Source organism: Coregonus lavaretus (assembly GCF_964263955.1).
Source record: "Coregonus lavaretus genome assembly, chromosome: 14".
NCBI lineage: Eukaryota > Metazoa > Chordata > Actinopteri > Salmoniformes > Salmonidae > Coregonus > Coregonus lavaretus.
This window is the reverse complement of record NC_140001.1, coordinates 20,234,355-20,247,595: the sequence shown is the minus strand read 5'-3', so window position 1 is coordinate 20,247,595 and position 13,241 is coordinate 20,234,355. Positions and strand designations below refer to the sequence as shown.

Below are 13,241 nucleotides of genomic sequence, written 5' to 3'. Positions count from 1 at the left end.
TATAGTTTTGGCAAGTCGGTTAGGACATCTATTTTGTGCATGACACAAGTAATTTTTCCAACAATTGTTTACAGACAGATTATCTCACTTATAATTCACTGTATCACAATTCCAGTGGGTCAGAAGTTTACATACACTAAGTTGACTGTGCCTTTAAATAGCTTGGAAAATTCCAGTGCCTCTTTGCTTGACATCATGGGAAAATCGAAAGAAATCAGCCAAGATTCTGTCTCCTAGAGATGAACGTAAAAGTGCAAATCAATCCCAGAACAACAGCAAAGGACCTTGTGAAGATGCTGGAGGAAACGGGTACAAAAGTATCTATATCCACAGTAAAACAAGTCCTATATCGACATAACCTGAAAGGCCGCTCAGCAAGGAAGAAGCCACTGCTCCAAAACCGCCATAAAAAAGCCAGACTACGGTTTGCAACTGCACATGGGGACAAAGATTGTATTTTTTGGAGAAATATCCTCTGGTCTGATGAAACAAAAATAGAACGGTTTGGCCATAATGACCATCGTTATGTTTGGAGGAAAAAGGGGGTTGCTTGCAAGCCGAAGAACACCATCCCAGCCGTGAAGCACGGGGATGGCAGCATCATGCTGTGGGGGTGCTTTGCTGCAGGAGGGACTGGTGCAATTCACAAAATAGATGGCATCATGTGGAAGGAAAATTATGTGGATATATTGAAGCAACATCTCAAGACATCAGTCAGGAAGTTAAAGCTTGGTCGCAAATGGGTCTTCCAAATGGACAATGACCCCAAGCATACTTCCAAAGTTGTGGCAAAATGGCTTAAGAACAACAAAGTCAAGGTATTGGAGTGGCCATCACAAAGCCCTGACCTCAATCCTATAGAAAATGTGTGGGCAGGACTGAAAAAGCGTGTGCGAGCAAGGAGGCCTACAAACCTGACTCAGTTACACCAGCTCTGTCAGGAGGAATGGGCCAAAATTCACCCAATTTATTGTGGGAAGCTTGTGGAAGGCTACCCAAAACGTTTGACCCTAGTTAAACAATTTAAAGGCAATGATACCAAATACTAATTGAGTGTATGTAAACATCTGACCCACTGGGAATGTAATGAAAGAAATAAAAACTGAAATAAATAATTCTCTCTACTATTATTCTGACATTTCACATTCATAAAATAAAGTGTTTATCCTAACTGACCTAAGACAGGGAATTTTTACTAGGATTAAATGTCAGGAATTGTGAAAAACTGAGTTTAAATGTATTTGGCTAAGGTGTATGTAAACATCCGACTTCAACTGTACATGAGAATGCTCAGTGTGATCTGTATGTTAAGTTACACATTCCTCAAGCTTCAGCCATTCTGTGAGGCGTTGAGCGTTACTATCAGCACCCAGGTGTGGCATCTCCATGCGCTTGGCTTGAGGAATGTTTTCATGGGCAAGTCTAGATCAAATATTCATTTTAACCACTTAAAGAGATTCTCCGGCACTTTTGTATACTTTTTAGCCAGTAGTTCTGAAAGTAGCACTCACGAGCCAAAAGTGGTCTCACGTGCAGATATGTGCACCACGTCATTGCTCTCTCTCTCTGCTGTGTGTGCATCTTGCTAGCTGTCACTCAAATTATTATGCATGTATGAGCTACATTTACATTTTACATTTTTAGTCATTTAGCAGACGCTCTTATCCAGCGCGACTTACAGTTATTGAGTGCATACATTTTCATACTACACATTGACACATCCAGCCCAAAGCGGGAGATTTATTAAAGACTTACTAGTCGCCAAAGTTCCGGAGCGTATCTTTAATTATATGTTTTTAATGTCTGACTTTCACATCTACACTATGCTCCTTGCAATAAATGCACATATACCATTGGAATAACTTATTTGTAAGTAAAAACAAATGGCCATGCTTTATGAACTTTCATTTAAAGCAATCAAATTAATAAAAAATATATTCTGATCTCGTTTAAATAAAATTACAATATACAATGGAAAAAAGGCAAAATATGGTCTGCTGAAAAAACTTGCAGGGTACAAAAACAGTTATTGGCTGGTTCATTGTTCTTTGGTAACTTACAGTGCACCACTGACCCTGTCATCTCCCCCATCTTCCTCTGTATCAATGGAACACACCAGACTGTTCCAGTTTTGATTTGATTTGATTTGATTTTGACTGAGCAGCACAAAGGTACAACCATCACAGGACAAAGCCCCAAAGAGGAGGGAGCGAACCTAAGGAACCAAAACACAATTCATTGTTAATAGACAGCTGAGCAGACTACGAGTATGAGAAAAATAATCAGCAAGCTGTGAAACAGTTTTCAACATATTGTCAGCAGTATGGTCTGGCAGTTCTTAGGTAAAAGGGCTGTCAATAAGAGGGCTGTGCAGCCAGCCAGACACCTTGCATCCATCACAATTAACCTTCACCCTGTCTGTCTTTGAGGGCAATCACACCTCACATGGTGAGACATTATTGCACATTTCTCATTTAAAGGTTGAAGCAAGGCATTATCCATACTTTGGCAGTTACCAAATTATAGTACCAGTAAGAGCCTGCCAAAATCCCAGAACACAGTGGCTTGAGGGCACAAACAGAGGTCCACCAAAGTTCAAACTCTGTTCTAATTTATCTTGGGGGAACATTTCTATTACCTTGGAGGAAGCAGAAGTTGTGATGCCAAGACCTCTGTGTGTGTAATGTGGTATTCTGACTGTCAAAATGTTCTCTCATGAAGGCTGCTCCACTGAACACTGGGCTTACCTGGCTGGATACTATCAGCTTGCCTGCAGAGGGAAACCCCTGGGCCTGGGGGGGACCAGCATCTGCCTCACCCTCTGGAGGCTCTGCAAAACCTCCACACCTGAGAGCATACAGTGCCTTCGGAAAGTATTCAGACCCCCTTGACTTTTTCCACATTTTGTTACGTTACAGCCTTATTCTAAAATGGATTAAATAAAACATTTTCCTCAGCAATCTACACACAATACCCCATAATGACAAAGAGAAAACAGAAATACCTTATTTACGTAAGTATTCAGACACTTTGCTATGAGACTCAAAATGGAGCTCAGGTGCATCCTGTTTCCAGTGATCATCCTTGAGATGTTTCTACAACTTGATTGGTCCACCTGTGGTAAATTCAATTGATTGGACATGATTTGGAAAGGCACACACCTGTCTATATAAGGTCCCACAGTTGACAGTGCATGTCAGAGCAAAAACCAAGCCATGAGGTAGAAGGAATTGTCCATAGAGCTCCAAGACAGGATTGTGTCGAGGCACAGATCTGGGGAAGTGTACCAAAAACTGTCTGCAGCATTGAAGGTCCCCAAGAACACAGTGGCCTCCATCATTCTTAAATGAAAGACGTTTGGAACAACCAAGACTCTTCCTAGAGCTGAGCAATCAGGGGAGAAGGGCCTTGGTCAGGGAGGTGACCAAGAACCCGATGGTCACTCTGATAGATCTCCAGAGTTCCTCTGTGGAGATGGGAGAACCTTCCAGAAGGACAACAATCTCTGCAGCACTCCACCAATCAGGCCTTTATGGTAGAGTGGCCAGACGAAAGCCACTCCTCAGTAAAAGGCACATGACAGCCCGCTTGGAGTTTTCCAAAAGGCCCCAAAAGGACTCTCAGACCATGAGATGCTAAATTCTCTGGTCTGATGAAACCAAGATTGAACTCTTTGGCCTGAATGCCAAGCGTCACATCTGAAGGAAACCTGCCACCATCTCTACGGTGAAGCATGTTGGTGGCAGTATCATGCTGTGGGGCTGTTTTTCAGCGGCAGGGACTGGGAGACTAGTCAAGATCGAGGGAAAGATGAATGGAGCAAAGTGGAGAGAGATCCTTGATGAAAACCTGCTCTAGAGTGCTAAGGACCTCAGACTGGGGTGAAGGTTTCACCTTCCAACAGGAAATTGACCCTAAGCACACAGCCAAGACAACGCAGGAGTGGCTTCGGGACAAGTCTCTGAATGTTCTTGAGTGGCACAGCCAGAGCCCGGACTTGAACCCGATCTAACATCTCTGCAGAGACCTGAAAATAGCTGTGCAGCGACGCTCCCCATATAACCTGGCAGAGCTTGAGAGGATCTGCAGAGAAGAATGGGAGAAACACCCCAAATACAACTGTGCCAATTTTGTAGTGTCATACCCAAGAAGACTTGAGGCTGTAATCTCTGCCAAAGGTGCATCAACAAAGTACTGAGTAAAGGGTCTGAATACTTATGTAAATGTGATATTTCAGTTTTTATAAATTTGCAACAATTTCTAAAAACCTGTTTTTGCTTTCTCATTATGGGGTATTGTGTGTAGATTGATGAGGGGAAAAACAAATGTAATACATTTTAGAACGTAAAAAAAATGTGGAAAAAGTCAAGGGGTCTGAATACTTTCTGAATGCACTGTAGATAGGCGTGTTAATGAGGCCTCAACCTGAATGAATCCCACAATGTTTACGTTTTCATTTTTGAAAAGTGATCCGCCTATCTTTATATACAGCTTAATATTTAAAACAGATTATGCCTGTCAGTCTTAAATCAATATAAATGAACTAACTACATTTGTGATAGTCAACAAACTAAAGCAATAGGTCTACTTAATTAATAGACATACAGTTGGCTCTTCACACTTATCAATATTTCAGGTCATTATATATATATTGTGTTTATTATGCGGAAGTCGGAAGTTTACATACACCTTAGCCAAATACATTTAAACTAAATTTTTCACAATTCATGACATTTAATCCTAGTAAAGATTCCCTGTCTTAGGCCAGTTAGGATCACCACTTTATTTTAAGAATGTGAAATGTCAAAATAATAGTAGAGAGAATTATTTATTTCAGCTTTTATTTATTTCATCACATTCCCAGTGGGTCAGAAGTTTACATACACTCAATTAGTATTCGGTAGCATTGCCTTTAAATTGTTTAACTTGGGTCAAACATTTCGGGTAGCCTCCACAAGCTTCCCACAATAAGTTGGGTGAATTTTGGCCCATTCCTCTTGACAGAGCTGGTGTAACTGAGTCAGGTTTGTAGGCCTCCTTGCTCGCAGATGCTTTTTCAGTTCTGCCCACAAACCTTCTATAGGATTGAGGTCTGGGCTTTGTGATGGTCACTCCAATACCTTGACTTTGTTGTTCTTACGCCATTTTGCCACAACTTTGGAAGTATGGTTGGGGTCATTGTCCATTTGGAAGACCCATTTGCGACCAAGCTTTAACTTCCTGACTGATGTCTTGAGATGTTGCTTCAATATATCCACATAATTTTCCTTCCACATGATGCCATCTATTTTGTGAAGTGCACCAGTCCCTCCTGCAGCAAAGCACCCCCACAGCATGACGCTGCCACCCCCGTGCTTCACGGTTGGGATGGTGTTCTTCGGCTTGCACGCAACCCCCTTTTTCCTTCAAACATAACGATGGTCATTATGGCCAAACCGTTCTATTTTTGTTTCATCAGACCAGAGGATATTTCTCCAAAAGGTACGATCTTTGTCCCTATGTGCAGTTGCAAACCATAGTCTGGCTTTTTTATGGCGGTTTTGGCGCATTTGCTTCTTCCTTGCTAGCGGCCTTTCAGGTAATGTCGATATAGGACTCGTTTTACTGTGGATATACAGTAGATACTTTTATACCGGTTTCCTACAGCATCTTCACAAGGTCCTTTGCTGTTGTTCTGGGATTGATTTGCACTTTTCGCACCAAAGCACGTTAATCCCATACGTGGTCCCATGGTGTTTATACTTGCGTACTATTGTTTGTACAGATGAACGTGGTACCTTCAGGCGTTTGGGAATTGCTCCCAAGGATGAACCAGACTTGTGGAGGTCTACAATTTATTTTCTGAGGTCTTGGCTGATTCCTTTTGATTTTCCCATGATGTCAAGCAAAGAGGCACTGAGTTTGAAGGTAGGCCTTGAAATACATTCACAGATACACCTCCAATTGACTCAAATGATGTCAATTGCCTATCAGAAGCTTCTAAAGCCATGACATCATTTTCTGGAATTTTCCAAGCTGTTTAAAGGCACAGTCAACTTAGTGTATGTAAACTTCTGACCCACTGGAATTGTGATACAGTGAATTATAAGTGAAATAATCTGTCTGTAAACAATTGTTGGAATAATTACTTGTGTCATGCACAAAGTAGATGTCCTAACTGACTTGCAAAACTATAGTTTGTTAACAAGAAATTTGTGGAGTGGTTGAAAAACGAGTTTTAATGACTCCAACCTAACTGTATGTAAACTTCCGACTTCAACTGTATATAGATAAAGTAGATATCTAATAGAAGTTAGATGAGATAGATCAAATTTTGCACGCTATGTTCTATTGGGAATATATAGTTTCTAGATAACACAGTAGTGTGTGTTTGAAAGAAGTCTTTGCTCTCATGAGCGTGTGGGTTATGCACTATGCCGCATGAGTTATTACAACTGCTTGGTGCGTCAGGGTGTGAAGGAGAGCGAGGGGAGTGGCGGGACAGAGCTAGATGGAACAAAAGACGGCAGGGAGAGAATGGGAGGAACATAGAGAAAAAAAAGAGGGAGCTGTAGGCAGACAGAGGGAGGGGGAGAGGAAATCTGTATGAGTGCATGTGTGCTAAGGTGCGGAGAGTCAGTGCAGGTGGTCAGTCCAGTGTAGCCCTTTCCTGCAGTCAAATGACCTAGTGGCCTCATGGGTGGAATGTTATTAATATTTTTAATAATTTCCTAATCAATAACCATAATTTAAATAAAGAAATGTATATAAAGTGTAATATTGGGATGCAAACTCAAAATTGAACACATTTCAACTCCATATCTGACATGGTACAGGTGTCTTCTTTTTTTAAACCCATAACCATGTGTGTGAGGTGTATACTTTTGTTTCAAGGTAGATTTGTTTAAGACTACCAAGAAACACTGTGTGACCCTGATTTAGCCCACTACAGTTTTAAGTGTTCAGCAGTCTGATGGCTTGTAGATAGAAACTGTCTCTTAGCTTGTTAGTATCAGACCTCATGTTCCGATACAGTCTGCCCGACGGTAAGGGAGAGAACAGCTCGTGGCTGGGGTGTGTGGGGTCCTTGTTGATGCTGCAGGACTTCCTCAGGCACCATGTCAAGTAGATGTCCTGGATGGGTGGGAAACACTGCCCCAGTGATGTACTGGGCCGTCTTCACCCTCCGCTGGAGGGCATTGCGGTCGTGGATGGAGTAATTCCCGTACCAGGCCTTGATGCAACCGGTCAGCACGCTCTCGATGGTGTAGCGGTAGTATTTGGGGAGGACCCGGGGTGGCTTGACAATTTTAATGCACGACGACCAAATTAAGCATTCAAAGAAAAGAACACCCTCCCTACAATCAAACATGGGTGAGGTTTGACAATGCTGTGGGGTTGCTTTGCTGCCTTTGGTACTGGGGGTCTTGAAGTGCACAAGGCATCATGAAATCAGGAGATAATCAGGTGTTTTGGAGTCCAATGTTCAAACCAGTGTCCAAAAACTGGGTCTCCATTGAAGATTGTGGGTCTTCCAGCAGGACAACGACCCCAAACACACATCAAAACACCCAGGAATGATTCAAGAAGAAATGCTGGACTGTTCTGGAGTGGCCAACAAAGAGTCCAGATCTGAATCACATCTAAAACGTATGGCAAGATCTGAAAACGGCGGTTGGTGGAGGGCACCCGTCAAACATTGAAGAATTAGAGCAGTGTGCTGCTGAAGAGAGGGCCAAATTACCATTAGAAAGGTGCAGTAAGCTCATTTATGGCTACAGGAAGCATTTGTCTGAAGTTATCTTGGTCAAAGGCTGTGCAACAAGTACTAGCTCCGGGGTGCCAATAATTTCGTCCATGCCATTTGTTTTTATAAAAATAATAAATAAAAAATGTAAACTTAAGTTTACAAAAATGTAATTGGTTCTACAATGTTGAAGATCCAATAACAAGGTGTGGAGACCAAAAGTGATTTTCCATTTCAACTTATTTTAAGAGAAATAGGGAATTATCTAAGAAAAGTGCAAGGGTGCCAATATATTTGGCTGCAACTGTATGTACAATTCCTTTGAAAGCTGTGGGTACATAACACAGAACATGTTTAAGCTTGGGGAGGGAGAGGGAGCCCTGTCAGACGTGAAACTACATGGTTATCAGGTCAGCGATGACACTGTAGTCATACAGCATGTAAGTGACCCAGATGTGCAGCAATCCGACTGGGACTGGTGCAAAACCCACCTCAGGCAGCTCAGAGCAGATACTTAGAGAAATAGATAGAGGCCGGGCGGGCGGGCATGGAGAACCACACTGAGTGACATCATCGCCACAGCAACGTAACAGGTTAGTGACTGTAGGGGATGTAGGGATTACAGCCTGTCAGGCCTCTAACCCAGCCAGCACAGCCTTGCCCCAGATAGCCAGGCTCTGTTAAACTGCCACGGCACTGTTCTGTAACACAACTCCGACTTAGGCACCAAAAAAAGCACATGATGGCAAACTGCCTCCAGTAAGGAGGACATCACAGGCACAGCCAGCTCTAGGATTCAAATGTACTCTACTGTGACTGTCACATGATTGGACAAGCGCTTTAAGGCTATTTAAGGCTGTTTGCCTTCTATATGCTATTGAGAAACTGCTTCTCCCTAGGACAAAATGTCCTGCATCTTTCCACAACATGTTCCCTAACAAGGGCTTCCCTGTCTATTTGAAATAATTAGGGTACTTCTACATAAAACATAACTGAATTTACCCTTATGGTTGCCCTGGTGACGACATAATAGATGATGCAGATAGAAGTAGATTAATAGCAGCATGTGATGCTGGTGATGTGGTGTATTACACAATGTTGCACCAAATACAGAACCCCTCTATTGGTGGTGGTGGTGTAATTACTGTATAATAAATGGTGATGGCTACCTTAGTGCAGCAGGATCCTGGGCCTCTGTAGCCTGGGAGGGGTCCTGCTCTCTGGGTCGACAAGAGTAGCCAACACCACACTGGCCTCCAGCACCATATCTTCCACACTGAAGGACACAGGCCTGACAGACAGCAGAGCACAACATCAGCATACAGTGGGGAAAAAAATATTTAGTCAGCCACCAATTGTGCAAGTTCTCCCACTTAAAAAGATGAGAGAGGCCTGTAATTTCCATCATAGGTACACGTCAACTATGACAGACAAAATGAGAAAAAAATTCCAGAAAATCACATTGTAGGATTTTTAATGAATTTATTTGCAAACTATGGTGGAAAATAAGTATTTGGTCAATAACAAACGTTTCTCAATACTTTGTTATATACCCTTTGTTGGCAATGACACAGGTCAAACGTTTTCTGGAAGTCTTCACAAGGTTTTCACACACTGTTGCTGGTATTTTGGCCCATTCCTCCATGCAGATCTCCTCTAGAGCAATGATGTTTTGGGGCTGTCGCTGGGCAACACGGACTTTCAACTCCCTCCAAAGATTTTCTATGGGGTTGAGATCTGGAGACTGGCTAGGCCACTCCAGGACCTTGAAATGCTTCTTACGAAGCCACTCCTTCGTTGCCCGGGCGGTGTGTTTGGGATCATTGTCATGCTGAAAGACCCAGCCACATTTCATCTTCAATGCCCTTGCTGATGGAAGGAGGTTTTCACTCAAAATCTCACGATACATGGCCCCATTCATTCTTTCCTTTACACGGATCAGTCGTCCTGGTCCCTTTACAGAAAAACAGCCCCAAAGCATGATGTTTCCACCCCCATGCTTCACAGTAGGTATGGTGTTCTTTGGATGCAACTCAGCATTCTTTGTCCTCCAAACACGACGAGTTGAGTTTTTACCAAAAAGTTCTATTTTGGTTTCATCTGACCATATGACATTCTCCCAATCCTCTTCTGGATCATCCAAATGCACTCTAGCAAACTTCAGACGGGCCTGGACATGTACTGGCTTAAGCAGGGGGACACGTCTGGCACTGCAGGATTTGAGTCCCTGGCGGCGTAGTGTGTTACTGATGGTAGGCTTTGTTACTTTGGTCCCAGCTCTCTGCAGGTCATTCACTAGGTCCCCCCGTGTGGTTCTGGCATTTTTGCTCACCGTTCCTGTGATAATTTTGACCCCATGGGGTGAGATCTTGCGTGGAGCCCCAGATCGAGGGAGATTATCAGTGGTCTTGTATGTCTTCCATTTCCTAATAATTGCTCCCACAGTTGATTTCTTCAAACCAAGCTGCTTACCTTTTGCAGATTCAGTCTTCCCAGCCTGGTGCAGGTCTACAATTTTGTTTCTGGTGTCCTTTGACAGCTCTTTGGTCTTGGCCATAGTGGAGTTTGGAGTGTGACTGTTTGAGGTTGTGGACTGGTGTCTTTTATACTGATAACAAGTTCAAACAGGTGCCATTAATACAGGTAACGAGTGGAGGACAGAGGAGCCTCTTAAAGAAGAAGTTACAGGTCTGTGAGAGCCAGAAATCTTGCTTGTTTGTAGGTGACCAAATACTTATTTTCCACCATAATTTGCAAATAAATTCATAAAAAATCCTACAATGTGATTTTCTGGAAAAAAAAATCTCAATTTGTCTGTCATAGTTGACGTGTACGTATGATGAAAATTACAGGCCTCTCTCATCTTTTTAAGTGGGAGAACTTGCACAATTGGTGGGTGACTAAATACTATTTTTCCCCACTGTACCTGTAATCAGGGCGCTGAGATTTATCCAATCATGTGACCAGACCGGGAAAAACTCTGGGACTTATTTAGGACCTAAGTAAAAGTGGTGATTGTCACTGGGTATAATCACAAGGACCAGGATACTTACTTTCCTGTAGCGTCAAAGTGGGCAGACACCGATAGACCATGTGATTCAGCAAATGACAACAATCCCTAGAGAATACATTAAACACATGCATGTTTGGAGACAACTAATGTTCATCATTAACTGATGACTCAAAGTTTGATCATTCACCACAAATGAGAATAACAGGTCATGGTGGATCACAACATTCTGGTACTCTGCTAGACAGCAATGTACATTAGGTGACAGGGAAAATATGATCATTGTTGCACCTCTTCAACCTCAGGAGGCTGAAGAAATTCAGCTTGGCCCCTATGACTCTCAGAATCTTTTACAGATGCACAACTGAGAGCATCCTGTCGGCCTGTATCACCGCCTGGTACGGCAACTGCACCGCCCGCAACAGCAGGGCTCTCCAGAGGGTGGTACGGTCTGCCCAACGTGCAGAAAAAAACATATCATATTATAACTTGATTCATTAGGGTCGTAAAACAAAATCTCACCCAGGACGGAAAGATTCCATTTAAAATTATTCATTATTCAGTGCAGTAAATAAAAATGAATTAACCCTGGGTATGCAAGAACAGATAGTGACTCACCCTATATTCACAAGCTCATGTGACAGAAAATTAAGGACCTTCCTAAAATAACCCCCTTACCCTCAGCTCCTTCAGACAGAAGGTTATGTCTGAGTCAACTCCAACCTGGAAGTAGGATCTAAAGACATCTCAGTGTGCATGGCCTTCATTCGATCTGTACCCAAAACAATGAGGAGTTAGGCATGCACAATATGTTGCTGATGTTTGTATGTTTGTCATACTGTGGCCCCGTGTAGCTCAGTTGGTAGAGCATGGCGTTTGCAACGCCAGGGTTGTGGGTTCGTTTCCCACGGGGGGCCAGTATGAAAAAAAAAAAAATGTATGCACTCACTAACTGTAAGTCGCACTGGATAAGAGTGTCTGCTAAATGACTAAAATGTAAAAAAAAAATGTAAATGTGTAGACTGTGCAGAATCTCACCACTTTCCTCTTCAAAGTAGTTTTTCAGATTGACTCTCAGCGGAGACATGGACAGAGTGATCTCCTCCTGAGACACTGGGAAGTGCATCACCATGTCGCCTATAAGTCTGGCCTAAAATAATAATAGAAATGTAATACAATTATAATAGATCATACAAATGTAAATTATTAAATAAACAATCATCATATACTTCTTAGACGGTATCTGAATCACTCTTCATAAATGTCACATGAGGAGATAGATTGGGGTATGTTATGGGAGCTCACCTGGCCAGGGCCTTCAGGATGTTGGGGCAGAGGTAAGAAGGAAACACTGCTTGCAGAGCTTCACTCTCCTGGAAACCCAGGTCATGTGTTTTGGTGATACCTGTCACTAGAAGTATGCTGCTGTTGGGACTCAAATTAATTTACCAATAAGGAGAATGAAACTATTTTGAAATGTTCAATATTATACTACAGCTCAATACATTGTCAGATTAATTAAATGTCGAACTGACTTCAATATAATTATTTCAAATGCCATCTTCTCTCTGCACTGTGACTGTTGGCAATCTTTGAGAGGATAACTTTAGAGTGCACTGTGGTGCCCTTCCTCTGTCCATATGGCTTGATCCTAGATCCAGAATCTCGCTCATTGTCCATCTTTAATGTGAGTATTCTGCCCTGGAATTGCGTTCCCGTGCAAAACTAGACAGATAGCTAACAACTGAGTCTTCAATAAAACTTCCAAGGCGTGACTTTTCTTGAACGAATGTATTGAAAACGTTTATGTTGTGAAACTGCAAATACAGAAAATAATATACTTTAGTATTCAATTCACATTGACATACTGTAGCTGTACATTATACATTTCAAGTTGAAGTTGCATAAATACAAAGCAAGTGCCAAGTTACCATATATCTGGCATGACGACAAACCAAATAGATAATTACTCTATGAGTAACAACTAGCCAACTCCTTTCATTACTCTAATAATGTACAAACACCTCTGTACAATAACAAAGCATATTACACTAGAAACAGTAACAAACTATAGTATGTTTTACACTTCTTTTACATGACGCACGAGCAAACTAATACAGCTAACGGCATCCATGAAAGTCAATGCAATTTGCGTGAGTAAATGTAACCAATTAACATTGATAAGTAAGCAATTCTGTCAATAACAATATTATCATCACTTGCAATATGCTTGAATTGAACTTACAAACAAATATTTTCCGAGGCTGAAGCGTAACAAGAAATAGTTGCACTGAAAGAACTGTACAGTAACGTTGTTTCTAGCTGCTTGTCTGCGTGCATAATAACAACTTTACTTCCGGGTTTTCGTACATAATTCTAAGTACCAGAAAGCTCCACTAGGGGGCGCTAAACACCATGGAACACAATGAAAGTCACTCTTAATCACTATAATAAAATAATCTGTTACCTTCTAACAAGATGGCAGCACACTCCCCGCCTGGTATA

At 42.1% G+C, this 13,241-nt stretch overlaps 1 pseudogene across 1 annotated transcript; it reads right to left on the bottom strand.

The window, feature by feature from the left end:
* Positions 1-2,056: 2,056 nt before the first annotated feature.
* On the bottom strand, positions 2,057-12,416 carry LOC311140938 (annotated as a pseudogene). Its single transcript has 8 exons — positions 12,295-12,416; positions 12,042-12,161; positions 11,775-11,881; positions 11,415-11,508; positions 10,780-10,844; positions 8,896-9,017; positions 2,639-2,847; positions 2,057-2,215 (listed from the first exon to the last, which is right to left on the bottom strand). The product of its transcript is annotated as an uncharacterized misc_RNA (transcript).
* Between the last annotated feature and the right edge of the window lie 825 nt (positions 12,417-13,241).